Here is a 27,517-nt window from a genome sequence, read left to right as displayed (position 1 = left end):
GAAATAAAGGTAGTAACTTCAGCCAGGATAACATTGATTGAATAATCAAGGGTTGCAGATTTAGAATGCAAGTGTATTTGACTGGTCTTTTCAAGTCTATAGTACTCACAAACAATTTGAAGAGTAGTGGAGGTCTTTAGATGGGACGCATTCTATTGACTGCAGAAGTTGAACACTTCAAACAAACTAAATTCACGCCTTAGTCACAGTTTTGAAGAAAATGTCTTTCGGATGGGAAGCATGCACTGAGAGTGTCTGAAGAAAGTGCACTGCCCTCGATCTTCTAGGCAGATGCTCTCTGTTGTAATTGTTTGGATCGGGAAATTTTGAAGAAGAATCAATACCCTGAACTCCATGATTATGGTTGATTGTTCTGCGAGTATAGAATGACGACAGAGGGGGCGCTCATTAGGGATCCCTGACAAATGTACAACATGCTCAGCTGGCCTGTTGGTCACTTCTTAATTGTAACACAGACTTGGGAGTAGATTGTGTCTTGCTCTAGTGTATACGTCTGAAAACGTTTAGTGATGTTGTTTTGCATTTAGCATATGCAGATACATGTGTTAGAATTTGTTTTACTTAAAGTCCTATGGAGCAGCCAACTCTACAGGCTGAGTTTGCGAGGGTCAGAGTTTAAAAATCAGAGTTCTACTCCCATATGATGATATGTCTGTTTCTGATTTGCAAGAGTCTCAGAAGTACACTTGGGAATCCTCAAGTCCTGGCTTCTGAGAAAAACTCAAATTCATAAAACCTACATATGCACAATATACACCAGACAGCAGAGATGTGCCATTTTATACATATTTCTTTTTTTTTTACTTTACAGGGAAACTATTCTTTTCTTTGTATATAGACCCCCTTTCTACAAAATATTATACAAAGGGGTGGTATTTTCACTTTGGAAATCTACTTTCCACTGTTTTCCACAGGTAAAGTTTTATGTATATAACCAGAATGGGAAATGCACGTACATTTTTTGGGGGGATTTCACTGCAGTTTGCTGGGTGATACTGCCTGTGATATCTATATTGAAACAAATGCTCTGGAACAGTGCTTCCCAAACATTTTAGAACAACACACTTCCATGAACCACCTAGCTTTAACCGCTTGACCGCGGCGTGAATTCCGCTGCGGTGCTGGCGGAATAATGAGTGGGCGGGGTTCGGACGCCTCCCCCCCCCCCCCCCCCCCCCCCCCCCCCCCACCCCGGCCGTCCTCCGCACATGCTCACTGTGAAGTCGGACGAGGTTAATGGACATGAGGCAGGTGATTTTTTAATTAATGTAATAACAGCAATTGTTTGCACACGTCATGGCAGTGACCATGCCCTTTGATATTGAACTGTGGTCAAGATATTGATCTGCTCATGAAAGTGGCACATGGAGAATTGCACTGGAACTGGAACATTTTTAAGAGTTGGGTGTTGAACTGTGGCATTCACTAAATTGACAAGTCTTCTGAAAAATCTTGTTTTGATACCAGTGACTTTAGCAAATTTTAAACGGCCCTCGTATCCATTTTTGTGTTTAAACTAGGGGCAGTGGTGCATTTTGGACTACAAACATATTTTGCAGTTTTATATGTCACGAACATGGCCAAAGGGCATTGAGGGACTTCACAAGAGCACCGGATTACATTGCACAAGGTCGGATTCATTTTATTTTAAGCACTTGAGATTACGTATTTTGTGCAGAATCAAAGGATGTTAAGCCAATACTGGGACTCAAACCAGGTTTCCCAGATCCAAAGACAGCAGCTCTGAAATTCATATTTCTAAATTTTTTATGTGAAATTCATATATCATTGTTTGTATGGTGTGCATATTTTCTTGTAAAATGGCGTTGTGAACAAAAACAGCAGCAACAAATACTGAAAGGTTCATCCGAAGTCTTGCTTGGGGAAAGTTACAGGGGTTCAATTTAAAACTAAACGTAGGGACCTTGCTCAGCACCTTTGCACCAGTGCTCAAACAAGGCTAATCATTTTATATATTACTCGCGACACTCCGGAGTGTCCAGACAGAGTTTGCGAGACGCTGCTCTGGAATAAATGTGTGTGTAGGAGCTCCCACCCTATTGATGGATTTGTAAGTAGTCTTATGCGCACTGTTCAGGAGTTCAAGAGTCTGGAACATGAGGGGTCCACATGCCAATTATGAGTGCGGCTCTGTTGTCTTGCCTACGCCTGAACCATCTGGACAGGCTGCAGAAAGGTGTTCTAACAATGTCCTGCGACTCCAGATCGTGCATTTTCTCTGTAGTGCTTCCATTTGAGTGGACACAATGAGCGGTATGGGCCTCAAATGCTTTTAAAATGCAGGGATTAGAGATTGATACTTTTTTTCTTCTTTTCTCACATACATGGCCATTGAAGTTGCACTCTTTTTCTAGTCATCTATGTTTTCACTAAAGAACAACGGATGTTAAAGCTAGACCTAGTTTTCTTAATTTTGCAGCGTTGAAAATTTAGGTATAAGCACGTGTTGGCACACGTCATGAATAATGTATAAATACTCATTAGGGTCTTCAAAGCGCTGAAAGCTGTTTGGTATTTATGAAAGGGTTATCACAAATATGAAGTTAGCAATTGGAGTGTTTTGAATGAACACAGCTAGCCTCTGACTCCACTAGTTTCCAGGCACATGTGTGATGAGGTTTTCCAGTCCAGGTTTTCAATTAGAATTTTGGGATTTGTAGTCATGTTTAATCCATCATAAATCAGGACTAGAAGTCCCAGAATTCAAAGGAAAAAACTTGGACTGGAGCAGCACATCATGCATGGACCTGGGAAATTGTCAGCTATGTAGCTGACAGATTGCACAGTTTGTAGTGGGCTTCATTAGGTCCAGGCCCTGCAAAGCACTGCTCTTGGTGGAGAGGCCCCTATCAGCCCTTTCTGGAGAGATGCTGAACCTGCCCCCCATAGTGTCGCGTCTAAGAGCTGTGTGTCACAGCTATAACTGGCAAATGTGCTAAAACAACGAAGAACAGATTTACATTTTTTGTGTGTGATGCAGTGAGGCAACCAAAGTTATTGCACAAGAGCTACAGAGTAGCAAAGAGCCATATTTTCTAACAAGCACTGGCAAAGCTAATAGGTCTTGCCTATGCAAGCGCTATTGGCTAATGTGTTTTAGCCATATTGTACACCAGCTGGCTTAAACATGGCTAAATGTTTGTGGGATAGAGGAAAAGTGGTGTGGTATAGCATAACGTGGCATAGAGTGTTGTAGTGGAGTGTCACAGTGTCGTAGAATGTAGTGGCTTAGATTAGAGTGGTGCAGAGTAGAGTAGAGTAGCATAGACTGCATTGTCGTGGACTGCCATGTAGTGGACTGCAGTGCCGTAAAGTGATGCAGAGTAGATTGGCATAGAGAACATTAGAAGTAGGGCGGAGTGGCATAGAGTGCAGTGGTACAGAGTAGAGTGGCGTAGAGTTGTGTTGCAGAGTGCAAAGGTGCAGAATACTGTGCAGGGCCATAGAGTAAAGTAGCTTAGAATGTAGTGGTTCAGAGTAGAGTGCAGTCACATAGAGTGTACTGGCATAGAGTGCAGTTATGGAGAGGGAAGTGTTGCAGAGTAGAGTGATGTAGAGACCAATGGTGGGTGAAGTGGCGAAGAGTGCAGTGGCATAGAGAGTTGCAGAGTATAGTGGCACAGAATGCAGTGGTGCAGACCAGATTGATGTAGAGTGTATTGGTTTTGAGTAGAGTAGTGAAGAGTGCATTGGAGTGGAGTGCAGTGCCGTGCATAAAGTAGAGTGGTGCAGAATAGAGTACAGTGATGTGGAGTGGATCAGAGTAGAGTGCAGTAGCATGGAGCTGTGCAGAGGTGAGGGGTGTAAAGTAGAGTATTCATGGTATTGTAGCTCACTGTCATTACAGATAATAACTTTTCAATTAAAATGACCATTATATTTGCACAGACAGACAGTTGTGTGGATAAAGGTTTACAGCACCCAAACGATAATGAGTGGAAATATCATCTCCTAGTGTATTGATTTGTGTTGATAGTATTACAAATGTTTGTTTCCACCACAATTACAAAAAAATATTTGTGCTTTCTTAATTCTGATATATTCCGAAATGTCTGCATAGTTCATTAGACTTTTAAAGTTTGTTGTGTGCTAGAAAAAAAGCCTTTAACAGCCAGATTGTCACATAAACTCTCTCACTTTGAAGTCAGAGAAATAAAAGTAAACAGCAAGCTCCCTGGAAGGCAGAGCCTGACATGTCACCTCTGTTTTTGAATGCACATTAAATGTGACAAGTTAAGAAAAGATTTAAAGCCCTATTTATAGAGAGGGAGCACTCAGAAGGATAGAGTGAATAAGAAATGCTCTTTGTGTAGGATGAAGTAAAGCTGGGCAGCCTAAAACAAATAAAGCCAACAAATAGAAAGCAACCAAATGTGAGTTATAAACCACAAAGCTTGTGGCAAGCAACGGACAGCATGCAGTCCCAGGGAAGCTTCCAAAGGTCCCCAAGATGTATTTTGGCAAACCAGACCACTGCACTGCCTAGTGAGCTTTGCCTTAACACCTTGCTTGCGGGGATGATTCCCCGCTGTGCTGGGAAGGGGGGGGGGGGGGGGGGGTCGCACAGCGCCAGCACGTCATGAGCCACGGTGGCTGTGTGCTCATGACGAGCTCAGTTTGTCATGGCCACACCCGTTCCTGTAGAATGTTCAGCACAGCCGGGGAATTAGCCCCATGTGCGAGCGCTGCGTCCGTTATGACGTCATGAGCACACGGCCACTGTGGCTCGTCATGAGCATGGGAGGGATTAAAAAACGGCCTACTGTTGCTCTCTTCTTTTAGGATGATGCACAAATTGGCTGCCTAACGTCACACCAATACATTTCGACCATGTTGCAATGTGTTTGTGTCATTTCTAGCATTTGTTTTATACCGTAAATATACCATTGCCATACAAAATTCTCTGCCTAGACAGTTTTTATAATCTTTCACTCACTGGATGTGTGCTGGCCAGCGCAGCATACCGGGAATGTGGGAAATATTTCGAGAAATAAAAACATTTCTCCTACTTTGAGCCTGCCTCAAGGAAGCATTATTTTTTACAGAAAGCTCAGCCTGACATCCTTAATAGATCAGGCTCATAGGGGCATATGTATCAAAGGATACATTTGCGATTCTCAAATAGCGATTTTTAGAGAATCCCTTTTTGAGAATTGCAAAACGCTATGTATGTAGGATTTGCAAATAATTTTGCGAATCCTACATATTCTTTAATTGAATATCGCAAATTGCGATTCACAATTAAGGAATACCTCCCCATTCATTTCAATGGGCCTAAAGGCCCATAGGAATGAATGGGAAGACATTCTCAATTCGCGATTCTCAATTAGAGAATCGCAAATTGAGAATGAAATTTCAAGGGTGCCAGGTTGTCAAAAGTACACCCTTTTGCACCCCTGAAATGTGCATTTATGCACATGTGGCAGACATACATGACCTAAGGGCATGTATATGCACCACATGGCACTTTGAAAAATACAAAAAAGTGAATTTTTCAAAGAAATCGCAAATTACCACCAACTTGAAGTTGGTGGTAATTTGCGATTTCTTATCCAGAAATCGCACAACTTGGGTGCTTTTTACATCGCATTTAAGGACGATTGCTTAAATGCTTTTACAAAATAAGGAATCGCAAATTTTGTGATTCCCTGTTTTGGGAGAGCCTTTTGGGATGATACATCCCAAAAGGCTTTATCCCGTTCGCAAACAGTCCAATTTTGAGAATCGGCCCGTTTGCGAATAGGAAATGGGCTTCATATATATGCCCCTTAGTCAAAAACCATGGGTTCTTGTTCTGTAAAGCCCAAGTACCTCCCATAGAATGCCCCCTAGATGCCACTTAGTGTTAAGAAAACCAAGCACAATTAGTTTCAAGAGACGGGCATCTTTCCTTCGCAAAAACTATGCACCATTTTGTACAACTGTGCATGGCTTTGTGATGGCGCAAAGCCTTAACAAATCTGCTCTCCAGAGAGTTTGTGTTTCACGGAGGTTTACAAAATAGGCCTGCCCCACTAGGCATGAGATTTGATTTCTCTTGTGTATTGTGGCAAGAATCCAGACACCCTGCTTTGATGTGGCTCAGTACCAATGACTGGTGGAAGAACACTGCAGAGCAGCCGCATGGCTGCATGCTAAACGTGAGCAACACCCTAAAAGTAAATACATCCACCTATTTCTACCCTGACATTGTTTTCATCACTGAAACTGCTTGCAATATAAACTGAATTACCTAGGAGAAACGTACATTATCAGCTTTAGGACTACTGATAATCGGATTGAAAAAATCCAAATCTCTGTTAAATGCTCCTCTCCTTTCCTGTAAGCCTCCTAATATATTTACACATTAATCCTGCTTTAGGGTGGGATTGGGGCAGAAAATAGGCACAGACACCAAAATAAAATCGATCCAATTAATGAATCAGATATCTAAAAAGTGGTGCAGTTTTGAACTTGTAAAGGTGCACTGTTAAAGTGTTTAATAAGGTATAGGAGACTGAATACTTCTGTGCTTGCTCCAGGCAAGGTTTGTGATGATATTAGGGAACTCAAACTTCCAAAAACTGGCACACACTCTGATCTGTCAGACCATCCCTTTGGGCATTGCCAGATTGCCCCACAGGTCAGTTCGACACTGGCCTGCATTGACAGTGACTCACTGCTTCTGGGTTTCTCCCAAAATTCTTTTTACAGAAAGGCAAACATTTACTATTTCTTTTCAGCATTTCTTTCTCGATGTCGTAACACCTGTACATTTTGATTGATGGCTATTTATGTGTTTAGTTTATTTGTTTACTTGTTTATAGCGCTCAAACCATGGACCAAAACGTACATATGCACAACATAATTCAGGCGAGAGACCTGCAAGAAACTGAGGGATTTTTGGGGAAGCCAGAGTAGTGTTTCTTTAATGAAGTGAACTATAAATGTTTTCTCTCAGCCAAGTGACCATGGTATGAATCTAGTCAGTCATCCAATCAGTTAGAGACGTTTGAGGTATTACAGCACCTCCTCAGTTTTTCATTGGTTGACTTCAAGACCATTAGCATCCAACCAATGCACTCAGTCAACCTGTAATTCAGTTTAACAAAGGAGTCCCCTACATATGACACCTGAAGATGAAACTGGGTGTCGTCTGCACACAAGGGTAAGATGAGACCTTGCGCACAAATCAGGTGGAGTAAAGGTTTACGATAACTTCTGCAAGAGTCTTGAGCAAAATTGCAGTAAGCCTTTTGTGGGGATTAAAGATGGTTCATATATTTCACACACTGTATATATGACTTCCGAGACACAGGGCAAACCGCCTGAAGGCGGAGTCAATTGTTCTGAGCATCACCTTGAGGTGGTCCACAGGAGTGAATCCTCAATGGTGTAAAAAGCCGTCAGCAGTTTCAACATATTAAGGAGTTCTAGCAGCTTCTGATCAGTAGTCTACAGTACCCCTTACCAAAACTCCACCAGCCTTTTTTTTTTAATCCACCAAAAACGTCTGCAACTCGTAGGAGACCTCTCAATCTATCTGTCCGTCCAGCAGTCACTGCATTCGCCCAGGGTCCTGACAGCAAACAGGACCTTCATCTCTGTTGGTGCCCAGGTGTAATCATTGAAATGTATAGCCGGTACTCAAGGAACAGCACAAAGTTGAGAAATCAGTCCATATAGCCCGTGAACAGCACATTTCTGAGCCCTGATCTAGCTGCCGGATCACTGACATAATATCAAGGGACATAATATCAACTATCAAAAATATCGTTGACAAAATATCTACAGACAGAGTAGCGAGTTTGTATCTACAAACAGGTAAGTACAAAAATATTGAGTTAAAAATATTGTTTACAAAAATATAGTTTATAAAAATATCGACTTTATTAAAAACAATGTTAAATTAAATTAATATTAAAAATGAATATACTTAAAAATACTTAAATTAACTTATAATAATTAAATAATTAATGAAAGTTATAAAAAAAGTTTTACATCATATTTGTTAAAACATATATATATAGTAACATAATATAATTAAATAATATCCAATATTATTACCGTACAATAGAGGAAGTGTAAAAATTACTATTCCCACTCCAGAGAGTGCAACAGTAGGGAAAGCGTTGGATAGCGTAGGGATCAAAATTACTATTCCCACTCCAAAGAGTGCAACAGTAGGGAAAGCGTTGGATAGCGTAGGGGTTAAAATTACTATTCCCACTCCAGTGGGTGCAACAGTAGGGAAAGCATTGGATAGCGTAGGGGTAAAAATTACTATTCCCACTCCAGTGGGTGCAACAGTAGGGAAAGCGTTGGATAGCGTAGGGATAAAAATTACTATTCCAACTCCAAAGAGTGCAACAGTAGGGAAAGCGTTGGATAGCGTAGCGGTAAAAATTACTATTCCCACTCCAAATAGTGCAACAGAAGGGAAAGCGTTGGATAGCGTAGGGGTTAAAATTACTATTCCCACTCCAAAGAGTGCAACAGTAGGGAAAGCGTTGGATAGCGTAGGGGTAAAAATTACTATTCCCACTCCAGTGGGTGCAACAGTAGGGAAAGCGTTGGATAGCATAGGGATAAAAATTACTATTCCAACTCCAGTGAGTGCAACAGTAGGGAAAGCGTTGGATAGCGTGGGAGTAAAAATTACTATTCCCACTCCAGTGAGTGCAACAGTAGGGAAAGCATTGGATAGCGTAGGGGAAAAAAATTACTATTCCCACTCCAAAGAGTGCAACAGTAGGGAAAGCGTTGGATAGCGTAGGGGTAAAAATGACTATTCCCACTCCAAATAGTGCAACAGTAGGGAAAGCGTTGGATAGCGTAGGGGTAAAAATTACTATTCCCACTCCAAAGAGTGCAACAGTAGGGAAAGCATTGGATAGCGTAGGGGTTAAAATTACTATTTACTATTCCTACTCCAGAGAGTGCAACAGTAGGGAAAGTAAATACTTCATATATTATTTAAAAAAATATAAATTAATATCTATAAAAAATTAATTAAAAGTAATTACCAATTTAATATAATATAATAACTAACCTATTAAAATTACTAATTAACATTAATTATTACAATTAGTTACCTATTAATACAAATTAATTACAAATTAACAATTAATTATTTAACAATTAAAAATTAATTAACAATTAATTCAAATTAAATACAATTAAATAAATTTAATTATTTAATTAATTATAAATAAATTACTTCCCACCCAATTCCCCTATAAACCCACAACCCGCTACAGAAAATAAATTAGTAAAATTAACATAATTAGCAATTAATCAATTAAATTAAATTAATTGGCAATTAAAATTTTATTAATTACCCATAAAAACTTAATTAACAATTAATTCTAAATAAATACCAATAATTAATTTTACATATTTAATTAATTATAATTAAATTACTTCCCACCCAATTCCCCTATAAACCCACAACCCGCTACAGAAAATAAATTATGCAAAAATTAAAAAAACAAAATTCATTATTTTAAAATTAAATATAACATAAATACACACTTTTCACACATATAATAACATAAAAAACACTATAAAAAATTCGATATTATTAAAAATTCGATAATTTTTTAACCTATATTATATACTTCGATATTTTAACTTTCTATATTTTTAACATTCGATATTACATTACTTACCTTAAAAACGATATTTTTGATGTCTATATTCTGTCCATTTGATATTTTGTCCATTCTATATTTTAAACTCGATATTATGTCCATTCGATATTTTGTACTCGATATTTTGACTGTTTACCCTAGCTGCCATACCCTAACAGCTGCCTTAATCCAATCTTCAACTTTCGGGGCTATGGGGTCCCTCCACTTCATACAGATTTCTCTTCTAGCAATTAATATCAGGTAGAAAAGCAGCCCTCTCTGCGGTTGCCTCAGGAGGTTGCTTGTTATCTCATCCACTCCAAAAAAGACAAGTAATGCACTCAGACCAATCTCTACACCTAGAATATCTTTCAAAAATAGTTCTATTTCTCCCCAGTAATCACATAACCTAGGACATTGAAAAAAATGTGAAGATCCTCGGCTTCCTCATATCCACACCTTTTATACTTGGGAGGAGGCTGGGGGCGAACTTTGCAATTTTGAATGGTATCCAGTAAAGTCAATTAATGGTGAAGAAGGATTTCTTTTCAGGTTGGCTGGTTTAACTGTGGAATACAGGAGCTTCAGGGAGTTATCCCACATCGGTTTGAGATCCATCTCCTGAAAGGCTCCTCTCCAGACAAGGTGGGGGTGGGGGGTGATGTTAGCTCCTTCTCCTTAGCCTCCAAGAGTTTCTCATACCACCTAGCAACCTCCTTACTCTTAGGTCTTGTTTCTTGGAGAAGCTCTCACTCCCAGTCGCCCCCTATCTCCTGTTTTGAGGCTGCAAACCAAGTAGAAAGTTGGATAAATTTAAACTTAGACATATTATTTCCAGTTTTTGCCTTTAAGACTTTCCAAGGATGCAACCCCTCAGTTGTCATCAGATCTGCCCATGTGATGATACCCGCTCTCATGATTGGGAGACTTAAGCTGTCTTTCAAGCATATTGGGTTACCAGGTGAGTCCCAAACTGGGGCCAGATCTGAAGAGAAACCTAGGCCCTATGTTCTCCTGATCTTGTAAATACATTCATCGCAGATCTCAATAATTTTAATCAGACTTTCTTAAAAAAGCTGGGGGTACCGAACTTATAGAGAAAACCCTCCGTGCTCAACTCTCTCACCATATCCACTAGGATCTTCCACCATGTGGAATCATCTGACTGCCCCAACAGCATCCAAACGTTTTTAAACTGGAATGCTGCACAGTATAGATTAAAACTCAGACAAGGCCAACCCTCCCTTATTGAGTGTGAGAGGCTGGCCTGGTATATGAAGTCCACTAATGTAAGTGGCCACCTTGCACCAGTCCAGACAACCCTTATGGTGATTTAAGAGGTCTTAGACAACCTTGTAAAGCTCTCTAAGTGGTTGCTGTGGAGAGTAGCCTTAAAGCTTAGTCCAGGAGGAGTGTAAAGCAGCTTGTTTTACCAGAATGCAATCTTATAGTATAGATTAAGAGAAAAGAACCACAACAAGTATTTATACAAATATGTATTTATTATATAATACTCTCTAGAATGTTCAAGTATCTCCAACACAGAGATAAACACAACACACATAATACTTTAGCAAAGAAACACAGTAAATAGCACGAAATACACAGTGGCCATGGGGTGGGGGATCAAACCATATACTAAGAAAGTGGTGTAGGAACCACGACTCGAGTCAGGACGTTGTCGAGAGGATGTAGTATTGCTAGGGACCCACATAACCACCCAAGGTAACTAGACTGGGACCCCAAGGAGAGCGTGTCCACGATTGCGTGCGCCGTAAAAGTCTATGTGCAACTCGTGGTTGAATTTTTAAAGATTAGGAACCCTTCCCATTGGACCCTGAAGAAACGCTGTGGAAGACAGAAGGTTGGAGAGCCACCCCACCCATGGATACCCTCAGGGATGCTGGGTGCACACGTGTGAAATGGTGTCAGAAACTGCCGTTGAACCCAATGGAGTACTTTAGGAAAGTGCTGCTGCTGGAAAAGGAGAAAGTGTCAGTGAGAATCCAAATGTGGATTCTTGAAGAAGAGTACCTGAAAGCAGAGAGGACAGAGTCTATGTCACTCAGGAGTGACCAAGAGACTTGGAAGACGATGTCGGGTTTTCAGGGAAGATGACGATGACCTTTACTCTGCAGCTGCCAGGACCAGGCGATGCTGAGGAAGACCAGGACCCGGATACAGTCTGTCCTACAAAGGATGTTGAGTGCTGAGGGGTCGGTGTCCGGCGGGAGCACCAATAAGCCATGGCAAATGCAGCCCATGCCCATGCATGAAGTCAACAAGGTGCACAGTTGGGACCACTAAGGTCCAAGGGACTCAAGACTAGCAGGGGAATCAGGGTAGACCCAAGCAATCAGGGGAGCCTAAGAGAAACCAAGGTGACCTTCAAATGGACCCACAAGCCATGGGCACATAAGTCGCGAGAGGACCTCAAGCAGCTCACATGAGAAGCCAATGCAGGGAAGTGGCCCCTTCACTTCATGGGAGATTCCTTCAAGTGTCTTTGATGCTCCACAGGTCTTGCACGGATCCTGTATGTGCACAGGCACAGATGATGCAGCAGACTGAATGGGAGATGAAGTCAGGCCCAAACGAAGTCCAGCGAAGTCAAGAGTGCCCAGACTGTAGAAGTGCAGTGGTATCAATTCTGAATCTTATCCCACAGCAAATCTAGGAGCCTACACTCAGTTAAGCCCTAGAGAAAGGGTTGGGAAGATTCAGGGGACCCTCCCAGGGTCAGGTCTGGATAAGGGAGAGGTTACTCCATGTCCTTTGTCAAGTTTCGCACCAGAGGTGGAGCCAACGGCTCCCAGAACTGGTTTGAACTGGACTATGCACAGGGACACCAAATGTGCCCCTCATGCAGACTTTCAGGTGCTGGCAAGCGCACCCACCCGGTCCCAATACAGTAAATCCTATCTGGGAGGTGTGACCACCTCCCTGTGACAGGATGCCTATTACTCCACCTTCCTCTGCTTGAGCTTGGCTCAGCAGCAGGACGACCGAAATGTGTTTGTGGTCGGCAGCAACCATTTTGTGCTGTCCGGGACTAGAAGGTTGGCACAGGAACACTAAGAGCCTAACAGAGAGCTCTTCCAGTGCTTGGAATCATACCTCCCACACCGTGTATGATTCCAACATGTTTGATACCAAACATGATAGGATTTGTTTCGGCCATTTCGAGAGGATCGTCCCGTAATTAACGAGTGCCCCTCTATATAGTATGTGGTTGCTTCACTGACAACCCGGGAGAATGGAATCCGTAGGCTGAAGGGGTGTCCTGGTCATGCAGGGGCACCCTCTCACTTAGAACCAAGAATCCTGCCTTCAGGATTGTAAAGGCCTGCTATGGGGTGACTTATAGGTTTTAAATGCCAGGACCCTTATATATAGAAAACCTATATCTTTAGTAAGTGGTGCATGTCCCAACTTAAACAGTCTGCAATGGCAGGCCTGTAGTTCCATTTTGAATGGTCTCTCATGGATGGCATAATATATGCTTCAGCCCATGGAAGACCTCTAGGGTACCTATGCCCTGGGTACATGGGCACCAAATAATAGGGACTGACATTGGTACCCCAGTATCCAATCTGGGATGTACCTAAGTACTGAACACAACAATATAGGGAGAAAGCAGATAGACCAGGGTCCTGATTAGCAGGATCCCGGTCAGACTAGTCAAAAACAGCATCAGATCAAGCAAAAAGTTGGGGTAACCATTAAGAAGCAGATCCTACTTTCCTACATCGAGCCTACGTGTGAGTTGCTTCCAGGCCAGCCTAGCACCCTTATAGGCCCAAATGAAACTGACGAACTTCCCCTAAATTTTGTTGATGCCTGAGTTTCAGAACACAAGGGGAATAGCATTAAAAAAATGAGTACGTTTGGGGAGGATCACCATTTTTGTTAAATTAACACACCCAAAGATGGTTAACGGGAGATTTTTCCACCTAGCGAGTAAGCAATCTATTTCTCTGGTGACCCTTTGAAGATTAATCTGGGAGATTTTATCTACCTCATCCACAACTGAGATCCCCAAATATCTAAAGTTTGGGCTCACTCTCCCGCCTCAGTCTTTGACATTCCAGCACATTACCTCGGTTTTAGAGGTATTCCCTGAATATCCTGAGAGGGCACCAAATTCCGCTAAAAAGTATTCTACTCTCAGATTATTTGTGGCGGGATCTACTGTTTAAATCAATAGGTCATTTGCATATAGCACAACCTTACTGCTATAAGGTGGAGAAATAAAAGGGACAACCAGGGCATCTGATCCCAGAAGTTAGGCGAGAGGTTCTATATATATATCAAACAATAGGAGTGATGGGGGCAACCCTGTTGTGTCCCTCTTGATATACTAAAGCTGGAAGTCAATGTGCCATTTAAGAGGATCTTAGCTGACGCACCCTCATACATCGACTGAAGTGTATATAGAAAACCAGTGCCAAACCCCATTTCTCTCATGATCTCTCAGAGAAACACCCAACACACTTGATCAAAAGCCTTGGCCGCATCCATAGCGATCACTGCCAAGGGAGCAGAGCGTTCAGTAGCAAGAGCAATTGTGCCGATAAGTTGTTGAGTCTGCTCCTGTAATTACCTCTTGGGAATGAAGCCTTTTTGATCTGAGTGTATCAGCTGTGGGGAAAGCTTAGCTAATCTCTCCACTAAAATACATATAATTTGCATTTAGCAGGAACATTAGTCAATAGGAATCAGCCCTACTCGGGTACTCGGAGGGTTTCTGGATGAGAACTATTGTGGCCTCCCTCCAGGATCTTTGGACGGGTCCACCCTGTTTGTGTATTGTTATTGTTAATTTCTATGTGTATAGTGCCAAATCACCAATGGTCTCTAAGCACTTAGGAGGACCATGAACCTAGAAACAAGGCACATCTCATGTAGGTCAACGAGACTGGGAGAGCTTATCCAAACGCCTGGGTAAACAACATGGTCTTAAGTTTCCTCTAAAACAGGATTAGGATACCTTCACTGCGAAGGCTCTCCGGAAGCTTGTTCCATAGCTGAGGCACCACAACTGAAAATGCTTGCCTCCCCCTCGCCTCACAGTGGCTTTCTCAAAGCGAGGGCATGCCAGCAAGCTTGCCTCGGACGATCGGAGCCGCCGTCCTGGCACATAGCTCTTCAAGCAAACTTTGATATACTTAGGTGCTGCTCCGTACAGGGCCTTGTGTGCTATGGACAGGCCCTTGAACCTTGCCCTCCGCTTAATAGGGAGCCAGTGTAGTTGTTGTAACAGAGGTGTGGAACGTATTCTTGTCGGAAGTTTGAAAATTAGTCTTGCTGCGTCATTTATTACCACCTTAAGTTTCCAGAGTAACTTATCAGGTAAGCCTATGTATACTGTGTTCCCGTAGTCCAAGTGTGACAAAATTAATGCCGACACTACAGTCCGCATGGTGGAGAATGACAGCAGAGATAGAAGTTTCCGGAGTTGTCTCATAAGACCCACACAGCTCCCCACCACAGCAGTCACCTGATTGTTCAATGTTAGGTTGGTGTCCAGCCTAATTCTCAAACTCTTCATGTATTGAATAGAATAGGTTTTCCAAAACTGGAGGGCGTTCGTGCCCGCAGGTTTACCATTCCTACTCTTAGCTAGGCTGTCTCTGTTCTTATCCTTAGTTACAGGGGCCTCAAGTATATCCTGACTCTCCATTGTTAAACGTAACAGTTGTATCTTGCTTATCCAGGCTTGGAGGAGGCTTTGGGTAGTATAGATCTCCTCCTTGTATAGTGTAGAGAATAAGGATCCTAGACAGGCTTGCATATCTTCCATTTTATCTGAGACATTCCCTCTGACATTTACCACGAATTGTTTGACAATATTCCTTGATCTGTCTGCTCTAACTTTCCACGCCAGAATTGCACCGACCTTTTCGCCATACTCATAATTCTGCATACATTTGGCTTGCCACTGCGCTTTACACTTTTGATCCACTCTGATCTTGTAGTCTTGCCTTGCCTCTTCTAAGAGTCTCTGTGCCTGCTCCCTTGCAGTGACTAAACCCGAGCCGTCCTGGAGAAGGTCAGCCTTGAGTGATCCCACTCTATCTTCAATTTCCTTTAGACTGAATCTCTCAGCATTTGTTTTAACATATGCCAGATTTTGCAGTACCCCTCTCATATATAACTTAAAGGTATCCCACACAACATCTAAAGAAGTGGACCCAATGTTGTCATTAAAGTAAGCCACACTAGCCCGCTTTCGTGCCTCACCCGTCTCAGGATTAGTAAGGATGGCCTTCTTTAGGGTACATCTTGGCCTGGACCCTCTACCATATCCTACTAGGGACATGCTGATCGCAGCATGATCCAAAATATGACCAGGGATGAAGTTTATTGTTGTTATTGCCTCTATAATAACTGTGTCTGCAAAGAAGTATTCTAGCCTGGAGAAGTGGCCATACTTTTTACTGTGAAACGTAAAGCCTTGACTGGCTCCCATTCTATACCTCCTTACACCTAAAAGCACCAGATCATACAGCATATTCTTTAAGTTCTGACTCACACAGGGGCATGATCATGGCTCTTCCTGCTAGACCTATCTTGTATGGGGTCTAATAAAACATTGAGTCCCCCTAATGATTATTGGAGATGTTGCTTTCATTAGATTACATTCTAGATGAGATAGATGGGAAGGATCATCAATGTTGGGCCCGTAAAAGACTGAAAAAAATATTTTTGCCCCTCCACATCCCAGGGTTGCAATTATCAACCTCCCGGTTTTATCAATTTTGAAAGATTTAATAACACATTCTGTCCTCGTCTTATTACAATAGCAACGCCGTTACAGTGCGCAACCTGTTCTGAGACTAAAAAGCACTCTATCCAGGGATGTTTTGGGAACAAAGATCGGCCTTCGTTAGTCTCTAAGTGGGTTTCCAGGAGCAAACATACATGCGCTTTACTCTCCTCCAGATATGTCATTATCAACCTCTGCCTACGCTTACACCTGAGCCTGTTGACATTCCAAGATAAGAATGTTAACTTATTAGCTCCCCTCATTTTGATAATTTAATGACAGCACTGCATTGAACCGGCGCTGTAATCCATACATTCTAGTGATGTAGAGGACATTATGTTTTTGGTTTCTTCCCACTGCTCCCCACCTTGTGCCCATCCACCCCTCCACCCCAAACATGTGCCTTTCTCTCCCCCCACCCATGTGGAATCATTACTGACTTAATAGGCATGAAGCCTAGTGGTCTTCCCTCATCTGGGGAATGTGATGCATGGTGTGACTGACCTACCCTTGCCCCTACCTCCCCGCTTTTCCTAAGGACCTGCTCCTTTCCTAATTTCATCAATCATGACATTGACTTCCTCAACGAGGTCGGAAATTTTTACTGAGTTTTGGCTCCAAGTTTAGTCAGCTCCTCCATCCACTTCCCCTGTTCCCACTGTTTCTGAGCAGTAGCATGGCAGATGCCTTATCTTATAGAGAACGAGTAGGATCCAGCAGAATAAGAACCTTCTCTTAACGTTATGGTCAGAATTGCCTTCTTGGTTGTATAGTTGAGGAAGTAGATTACAATCTTCCTAGGCCTCCCCAGATTTCTCTTAAAGGGGTCTCGATGAGCCTGTTGGATCTCCGAAGTGAGATCGTAGCTGGGTTATTGTTTTAAAACCGTTCCCTGCAGCAACGAGCCAACAAAGGCCTTGATATCCGAACCCTCTGCAGACTCAGGTACATTAAGAAGCCTAAGATTATTCCTACGTGAATGATTGTCTAGGCGTTCTAGGACTTCTTTCATCTTCTTATTTTGCCTGACTAGCCGACTCACACTTGCAGTTTTCAAATCGGCGGCCTGTTTCATTTTCGGGATCTCTTGCTCCAAGATATAGGTACTGGCAGAGACTTCTTCTAGCTTCTGAGCTAAGGCAGCACAAGAGGCCTGTATCACCACCTGATTCTGCTCTGATATCATATACCTACTCTTCATCTCTACTTTAAGGGCCAAAAGAATAGAAGCCAAAGAGGCCTCAGAGGCTGCCAGCGGAGAGCGTCCAATATCTGGGTCTGAATGCGAAGACTTCGCCTGCTCATCCTCTTCATGCACCTCCAAAACTTTAAACCTATTTGACATTGGAATTGTCGCTCAGGGGCTACTTTTATCAGCTAGCATGGGAATCTGGGCCGCCGGTAGAGATGGGGGGAAGGAGGACGCTGTATTAACCTCTGAGGCTGGGCTAGCCCTTTGTTCCATTCTGGTAGGGTTAATACCCCCTTGCAGTGTCTTCAGTGGCTGGGGCCAGGGACGCAAGCCCCTTATAGTATGATATTAGTGATGGGGTAACTCTCATTTTATTTTAGGTTGTGGTGTCTTCCTTCCCCTGCCTCTGCTCCTGGGGCTTTTGCCTGGTAACCCAGCTTTCTCCACTTTCCCACCTAACCTCCTCTCATTCTCAGTCTGTCCAGTCGGTTTGCTCTGAGCCTTAGCCGTGATAGCTGTAATATTCTCAGGTGCTAGCCTGCTAGATGGAGGGGTCGGTGCTAATCCTGCTAATCCTGGTACTGGTGTAAAAAGGCCCCCCTAGTGCAATGGGTGTATCTAAAAACTTTCCCCACAATTGAGATGCTTCTATTCTATTTATTTTGCCCTTATCCATAAACAGAAGAACCTGCCCCCCCTACTGACCTAGAACAGTCCACATGGGCCCCACCAGCTTTAACACAAGGGGTCAATGGAGGACAAATTGCCGTCATCTTAATATGGTCAGGGGTCTCTGCTGTAACCCATCCTATTGTGTCTTCACTGGCCCGACCATCCTTTTCAAAATAGGGATTGCCCCTTCCTTCCTCCCGGGGGGCGGGAGGGGGGGCTTGCCTGTCCTCCACCGAAGGTTGTTGCAGAATGTCTCGTATGGCAGGGGGTCTCAGGCGTTTCCCAGCCTGTGCTGGCTCTGCCGGCCCAGAACAGAAGCTCAGCCCCGCAACAGCGATGCAGCTCCCTTGCCGAACCATCCCAATGTGGACCCACAGCGAGGAAGAGCCACCGCCCGGCTCCAGCACCATCTATAGTTGCGCTCCTCTGCCAGTGGTCGAGGTACGGGGCAGCAGGCCAAAGGTCTAGAAACTCGAGGAGATCAGGAGCAGTCAGAGTACACCAGGATAGCAGTAAGCATTAGCAGTAGAGGGGGAAGCCCTCTCAACCCAAAAGCATCTGATGAGAGACCTGCGGCCAGTTAGCTGGTGGCCGCCATGTTCCCCACAGCTGCTTCCCTCACTGAAACTCCACCAGTCTCAGTACCATGCTTTGGGCAAATCCCTAACTGATTGATTTCCTGCGTTGTTGTCCTCTAAATGAGCTGTATCTGAACATAGAATTTTCCAGTCGGCCATCACAGTCCTGTAACGGGCCAGAGGTTGTTGCAGGAGACTGGGTGGAAAGAAGCCTCCTTCGGCAATGGAGTTGCTATTATTCTTATAAGAATGTCTGGGGTAACACTGGTGGACAGGGAGCAGGTGTGCGGTATTTCAAATCAATTGTGCACACAACTTATCTAGAAATACCATGGCTATTTCCGGCATGGCATGGCAATCACTTTGTAAGGTACAACATGATCCAGCACTTTTGTATTTTAACACACAAAATATATATACACATACGTAAAAAATGAAATGAGTAAGGACCACAGAGACTATCAAACCTGCTGCTTTGTCCACTTGGAGCCAGCAGAATGTTGATGAGTATGCTTCAGATTGTGCATCTCTTTGTACAATGCAAGCTTTAAAAATGTTTTTCTATATTTCCTACCAGCATGAACAGGATGCCTCCTTTGCGAATGTGCTAAAGTGGAGCTCTATAAATTATAAGCATGGTTGCATGTAAGAGTTAGAATTGTCATCTCCACTTTGCAAGCCCTTCAGACAAATTTCAAGTTGAAGGCATTAGTTTGAGATCACTTTAGAACTTCAAAGCCGCCCAAATGTGGTTACTCTCATTTCTGGAAAGGTAATCCCCAGAATTCTGTCTCATACCCCTGCAAACTCTTGTTTGACTAATAATGGTATCAAGCTAGAGGCTAGTAGCAGGGCTTTTCTCAGCACTGACTAGATTTATTGCTGAACTGATCTTGTATCTACATTATCTCTTTTGTTGACCTCTTTGGACATTTCTTTTATTCACAGCTCTCTTACAGAAATGAAGACTTAGAAGTGTGCAACCACAGACATATAATAAAACATGTTTTAACAGCTCCACCTTGAAACTTACTGAGAAAGTCTCTAATTTCCATGCCAATTTCTTCCTCAGGTCGATGAATATTTGCCAACATGTTAGAATGGAGCATAACCCATAAACATTTTTAAATCAATCACCTTGCATAGTTATAATGTTCAGTCAATGATGAGAGGTTTGGTGAAGTTTTAAAAGTATTATTTTCTCATTAAGAGATTAGTCTGTATTTTAGTTTTTTTATTTAGGTTAGTGAGATAAATCAGTTTACAGAAATATCAAGAACATTTTGGATAGAATAAGCACACCAAATAACATGAAGAAATGAGGCCCTATCTTAATCTAAAGGACCTATTTTAGCAAGAGCTATAAAGAGTTATTTTGGAAAAGAGCAAGAAAATTAGCAACAGGCTAATAGCTATGAAAGGTTGAACTCCCTATAAAGAGTAGTTCTGGAAACTCAGCCGAGTTCCCTCACAGCTGCAACAGCAAGCGTTACAACAGGGAAAAGGAAATAATCACAGCAGTAGCTATGACCAGCATGGAGCAAGTACCTTCAAATGTATCGGGAAAACAGAAAATCACTGCTCGCAGTAGCTTACAGCATTTCAGGTAAGAAAAGCACAGTCAAGTGCTAAAGGGCATGACAGGGAAAGAAGTACATAGAATGCATGGCAAGAAAACCTAGAATGCAATGCAATGAAGTGCACTGCAGTAACTCTCTAACTAGGAACACATACTATCTAGAAAAGCACAAATCATGTTGCAAACTCCAGAGGTTGGATCATCTCTAACCAATAGAATAGGATCTTCTGATGGCCCGTCATTTTCTCTTTCTTGATTCCCACAGTAAATATCCATGTTGACTTGTGGTTATTTGAATGTGGCTACAGCTTAATAGAAAAAGATACATTTGGGAAGGTTCACATGAGAACCTTTGCAAACCTACTCTGTTAGCTGTTCAGTCTCCTGTTGTGTAACAATGGGCTGCTCTATTAAATGGAATATTCATATCTAACTTATCCTGGTTAGATAATGAAACTCAAGTCTATAACAAGAATTTTCCTTCATCAATATGCTTATTCGTAATAAGCATGTGGCATAGGAAACTATCGAAAATATGAAGAAGTCATATGGTGTGAGGAAGGAAAGAAATACATTTTGCAGAATACAGCACATTTCACAGAGAGGTCAAGTTCTGCAGTTCAATTATAACATTGAATCAGTATTTACAGAAAGGGAAAGAAAGTAATAAAGAATATATTGAGGCCTGGCAGTGATAGATATAAAGAAATGGGATCATTCTGTAGAAATAAGCAGCATTTTTCTCTTTTTGCACGTTATATAAAGTCAAATTTTCTCTAACCACTACATTGACACACATTTTCCACGTTAACGTTAAGGCACATTTCTACATTGTTATGAGGTAAATTTACATTAAAATGTTCAACTTCAACACATGTAATGTTCTCCTTCCCTCATACCCCCTCCACGTTTTGCTGGCTCGTCATTTAAAAACCTTAGCGGAAAAGTCTAGAGCCAAAAGTGAGAATGCAGCCCTCAGTTGGTGATGGAGTGTACGTGCTATGGCTTATTTTCAATGTTATGTTGTATGTTACCATGCATGCAAGGCTAAAAACGTACAATTGGACAGTCCATTCCATAGAGCACAAGGAGGGGATAGTTGTGTAATTTCACTGTGTTATTGGGGTTCACAGGACGTGCACCCTGAAAGAGATCATTTGGTATGCATTGAGGTGTCAAATACGTTGTGATCGTTAGTTATGCTTTCCTTTGTCCTTTTTAGGGAAGTAACTCAATGAAACAACCTAGTTCAGTAGCGGCTACTCGTACTGCGAAGTGGTGGGTGGGAAAAGGGGGTCACAAAAAAAAACAGAAACTCACAATGCCCGCTACGGCCAGTTCGACCCTAGTCTGACCCTGCCATGTCTGCCAGGCTGGAGCAAGGGGAAGAGTTCCTCTCCGTACCTGGGGAATAGCCTGTAGTTAAATAGCTTCTGCCTCAGAATTGAAACAGGCAGTGCTCAGAATCCTGCGGCCGGCACTATTAAATTTCATTGCACTGAATACCAAGTCTGTGTAGCCTTGTATCTACCTCAGATAACTTCAATCCACTGCCAGTCAATCCCTCTTCCTTTATCACACTCCTGCAGGTTCCTGCTGTCTCCCTTTGTGACGGTTGTTCCGTCTTTCTCTTCCTCCTCCTTTCCCTTTGTGTGTTTTCTCTCTCTTGTTCTCTGGAAATGTCAGATGAGGAAAAATAAGTGTCGTTCCCCAAAAATGAGCGCCGGTGAACCCCACTGGCAACCACCAGTGCACATTAAGCACTGGAAATAGGGCAGTATCTGTGGGTACTTTTCAAACAGTGTGATGGGTGTATATTCTGCTTCAACCTTGTAATGTTGTAGTGTGATGTTCCCTCCTCTTGGTGATCATGTGTTCTTGGTTTATTTTACTTAGATAACAAGGACTTTTATGAAGCTCTGGCTCTAGCCTTTAAATCAGAGAGTTTAATAAAAGGAAGATACAGATTACTGAATAGAAGAAGTTACAGTGGAATGGGATGGGGTGAGTAACGGAGTCTGAATGTCTCCACGTGTGACCCCTGTTTTGTGATGCTTTGAGATAAAGACCAGGTTTAATAGTTGAATCTTGGAAGGTTTTCTGAATAACATGCACGTGGGTTCAGAGTAACCCTGGGCGAAGCGCTACGCTACACTCGCGTACTTTGTGAAGTTTGCGCTACTTCGCACTACGCAAATTGCACGTTGCACAGTGCAAACACGCGTCATTTTTTGCTTACTCGCGGTCCTCAACGGCAAGTTGGCGACCGCAAGCTAGCAAAATGACATCCCGGCTAGACTTTTTCCTCGTCCACGATCAGCAACATCAACTTGCCGATCGCGAGCGTGGAAAATAAACCTTCTGGCGAGATTCTCAATGCATGGAGGTCAGGTTTCTCATTGCGAGTGGTCGCGTATGCTCGCGGCCGCTCGCAATGAGAAACTACCAGTCCGCGTTGAAAAAGCTGTTGCTCGAGTAGAAATCTACTCGAGCGGCAGAAAATGACCATTTGAACTGTGCAAGATGTGGTTTGCACTTATTGCACAGTGCGGACAGGCATCCGGCACTGTGCAATCAGTGCGAACAGCATTGTGCACAGTGCACTACGCAGTTGGTGTAGCTACGCGTAGCTCAGGTAGTGCGAAGTGCACTTTGCGTAGTTACGCGTAGCGCTACTACGCAAACTACGCCCAGGGTTAGTTCCGATATCAATTGCAGTTTAAGAGTGGCTCAGAGTCAAGTGCAATTTAAGAGCGGCTCGGGTCAAGTGCAGTAAAGAATGGGCCAGAGTCAAGTGCAATTTAGTATTAAATCGTTTTTTATTAGCAGAACACATTGCATGAACGTACAATGCATCAACTCCTACAATCCCTCGGGCCGGCTGCAATGTAAAACAGGCCTTCGATGTATAGGCTACCTATTACATTAACTGGCACAGCATGCCGCCTCCAACCCATCCTGGGCCGGCCGCGTGAGGTGGGGAAGCCATTAACGGACCAGTCATAAAGATAAATGCAAATGTAGAAGGCCTTGAACACAGTGTGTATTGATATCACAGTGAGCTGGAGAGTCGGTATATCATACTAGAGGCGAGTAAGTCTGCCTTTTAAGTGAAAAAGAGAAACATAAACCCAACAATAATTAAGTCAAAATTATGAATCCCAATGCCCTTCCGCCTCCCCCCAACCCTCCCCTCACCTGGTTAGCGTCAATTGCAGTTTGAGAGCGGCCTAGAGTTAAGTGCAGTTTAAGAGTGGCCCAGAGTCAAGTGCAGTTTAGGAGCGACCCAGAGTCAAGTGCAGTTTAGGAGCGGCCCAGAGTTAAGTGCAGTTTGAGAGCGGCCCAGAGTCAAGTGCAGTTTAAGAGTGGCCCAGAGTCAAGTGCAGTTTAGGAGCGACCCAGAGTCAAGTGCAGTTTAGGAGCGGCCCAGAGTTAAGTGCAGTTTAAGCGAGGCCCAGAGTCAAGTGCAGTTTAGGAGTGGTCCAGAGTCAAGTGTAGTTTAGGAGCGGCCCAGTTTAGGAGCGTCCCAGAGTCAAGTGCAGTTAAGGAGCGTCCCAGAGTCAAGTGCAGTTTAGGAGCGTCCCAGAGTCAAGTGCAGTTGAAGAGCAACCCAGTGTCAAGTGCAGTTTAAGAGCGTCCCAAAGTCTAATGCAGTTTAGGAGCGTCCCAGAGTCAAGTGCAGTTTAAGAGCGTCCCAGAGACAAGTGCAGTTTAAGAGCGCCCAGGTTCAAGTGCAGTTTAGGAGCGCCCAGGTTCAAGTGCAGTTTAGGAGCGTCCCAGATTCAAGTGCAGTCTAAGGGAGTCCCAGAGTCAAGTGCAGTTTCGGAGCGCCGAGGTTCAAGTGCAGTTTAGGAGCGTCCCAGAGTCAAGTGCTGCTAAGGTCTGACTCATTGTGTCATCCTTTTAAAGGATTGTTGGTTAACCAAATATTATATGTCATGAATTGTTCGGCTAGGGTATGGGCTCATTATTTACGGTGTCCTGCTGAGCACAATTCACGGAGTGTCCCACCCCAGTGTCCCTGCCCTCGGGCTTCCACTAGGATTCATCCGAGTGCTCGGTGCATTAGTGAGGCTTTGAAGAACACGGTTGCACGGAGAGTACCATGTCATATCAACAGCTAAAAAATTCCCCGGGCAATTGACAGTTTTTTTAAATCATAAACATCATACTCACATTTTTTTTTACTCCCCTGATAAGGTGAAAGGTCACATATCATTTTTTTGTCCCTAACGAGGGAGCAAGGAGTTCTGAGCAAGTCCATTGGACGGGTTTGTGTTTGATTGATTTAAACACTGGTGGCGATCTGTACTAGAGGTTTCGTTGCGTTTCTCTTGTCTTTGAACTGAAAATATGGCTTCCATGCTTGTGTGGTTTCTAGCCCTTTGACATGTTACTGCACGAACCTGCGGTTCCTGGAAGCTTGACAGCAGAAAAGATAAGAAAGGGGACTTGTGAAAAGAGGAGCGGGCAGGAGGACTTGGGGAGGGGAGTGAAAACATGCAAGCAATTGTCTGCAGGCACGACACCCACGTGCAGGCCGATGAAGCGTATCTATCCTGGCTTCACATCTATCTTGCGCGTCATCCTTGCTGTGGGTGCTGCCTGTCAATGTCTTGAAAGCACAGGTGGGGGCGCCTCGCTTGTTGCTGTCAAAAGACTCCGTTGCCTCTCCTGCACCCTCTGCCTTTGAAGAGAGCTCGGCTTTCACCCTGGAAGCCGCAATCCTGTCATGTGGTCCTACTCTAAGAACATCGCTGCTCATCGATGCTCCAGTAATCAATACCCTGGACAATCTTTACTTCCAAAGTTCTCTTCCGTGTTGCTACTTATCAGTATCCACATGTTCATACCCTGGACGGTTCTACATTCCCAGTTCCCTCTGGTGTTGCTGCAGATCGACATTCCACATGTTGATTCCATGGGCAATCCTCAATACCAAGGGGCATATTAACAAGCTGAAGTATCGCAGCTTTCTCGGCCAATTCGCCGAGAAAGCGGCGATACTTCCAGCGCCCTATTAACAAGGGCATTGCAACGCCTGCCACAAGCCCACTTTGCATGTCAGCGAGAAACATCGCTAATGACATGCAAAGTGGGCGTTCCCACGTCCAACCACATGTAAAATGTGGTTGGAGGTGGGAACACCCTATCACCAAGGCAGGCGTTGGGTGGAAAAGACCTGCGAAACTTGTTTATCGCAGGTGTCCCAACACCTGCTCTGACCAGGTGTTAGGCATTGTTAACATGGGGGTGTGGATCATAAAGCTGAATCCACCCCCCCATATTAACAAGGCAAACATTAGCGCGTGAAAACAAAGCTTGTTTTCACGCGCTAATGTTCACTATCGCCGGCTATCGCAGGATTTACTATCGCCTATGTGTTGCACGTTGATAATAACGCGCTAACACGGAGAAAAAATCTGGAGATAGTGTAATGTGCGATGTGCGTTTTTTAACGCACATCTTGTTAATATACCCCCAAGTTCTTGCTAGTGTTCCTGCATATTTATCAGAGAGATAGATAGATAGATAGATAGATAGATAGATAGATAGATAGATAGATAGACAGACAGACAGACACACAGATAGATAGATAGATAGATAGATAGATAGATAGATAGATAGATAGATAGATAGATAGATAGATACGTAGATAGATAGATAGATAGATAGATAGATAGATAGATAGATAGATGGATAGATAGATAGATAGATAGATAGATAGATAGATAGATAGATAGATAGATAGATAGATAGATAGATAGATAGATAGATAGATAGATAGATAGATAGATAGATAGATAGATAGATAGATAGATAGATAGATAGATAGATAGATAGATAGATAGATAGATAGATAAATAGATAGATAGATAGATAGATAGATTGATTCATTGATTCCAGGCATGCCTCAATTGCAAATTCCCACTGGTGTTGCTGCATATCGATATTCCACATATTGATTCTCTTGGTTTTCCCATGACTTTTTACTGGTGTTGCTGCATATCAGTATTCACATATCGATTCTCTGGCGATCCTCAATCTATATCTATAATAAAAACAAATGTATGTCTGTCTGTTTGTCCTTTATGCATTACTACACCATTCATCCGATCGGCATGAAACTGTGGGAAGTTGTTGAGTACACTCCCACGAAGGTTTTTGGCAAAAAAAAATAAATTGGTAAAAGTTGTTGAGTACACTCCCGCGAAGGTTTCTGGCTAAAAAAAAAGAAAAATTGTTAAATATCGGCCCCCCAGGGCCCTCATAATCTTTCCAATACTGAACGTTTACAGTTTCCGGTGCGACTCGCTTTTGCAATGACCATCAACAAAGCACAAGGACAATCGCTGCAAGTGTGTGGACTACATTTGGAGAATCTGTGCTTCTCACATGGACAACTGTATGTGGCCAGCTCACGTGTCGGAAAACCTTCTGATTTATTCGTGTACGCAACAAACGGAAAAACAAAAAATACTGTGTATCCACAAGCACTCGAATAAATAAACAGAATTAAAACAACACTTTAAAATGTTTTCCATATTCAATTGAATAAGTTTCAATAAAAATGACACAATGTAAATCGAATGTTATCATAACAAGTTTCCTTAAATCTCTTTCTTCTGAGATCGCAGCAACGCGCGACGGGTAAGCTAGTTCTGAATAATCCTTGGTGCTGAAAATGTTCAGATTTTTTCCAGAATGGAAACTGAGAAAAGATGTTTTTCAGTGACAATGAAAGGTCGGCAAACTAGTGGCTGTAGGTACAGAAGGAAAAGTAAAGTCAAAGGGAGTTTCCCTGGACTACCTTTTTGGAGAATAATTTTGTATCCTAAATATCATTTAACTATGACACAAACAAATTTTTCAAAAATAATTTTTTGCCACCAACTAAAATGTAATGTTTATACGTTTTCTTTATTAAAAAATCTTATCCTCACTTGACAGGGTATTATCCTTAACATAAGGAACCCACAGACAAATTAAAATTTCAGAGAAACCAGTTTTTTCTGAAAAGCAATTAATATGCACCTTTCTTAACACAATAAAAAATTTCATAAAACATACATC

This window comes from Lissotriton vulgaris, chromosome 3_1 (genome assembly GCF_964263255.1).
Source record: "Lissotriton vulgaris chromosome 3_1, aLisVul1.2, whole genome shotgun sequence".
In the NCBI taxonomy this organism is placed as follows: domain Eukaryota; kingdom Metazoa; phylum Chordata; class Amphibia; order Caudata; family Salamandridae; genus Lissotriton; species Lissotriton vulgaris.
The sequence above is the reverse complement of the archived record's forward strand: the minus strand, read 5'-3'. Positions refer to the sequence as shown.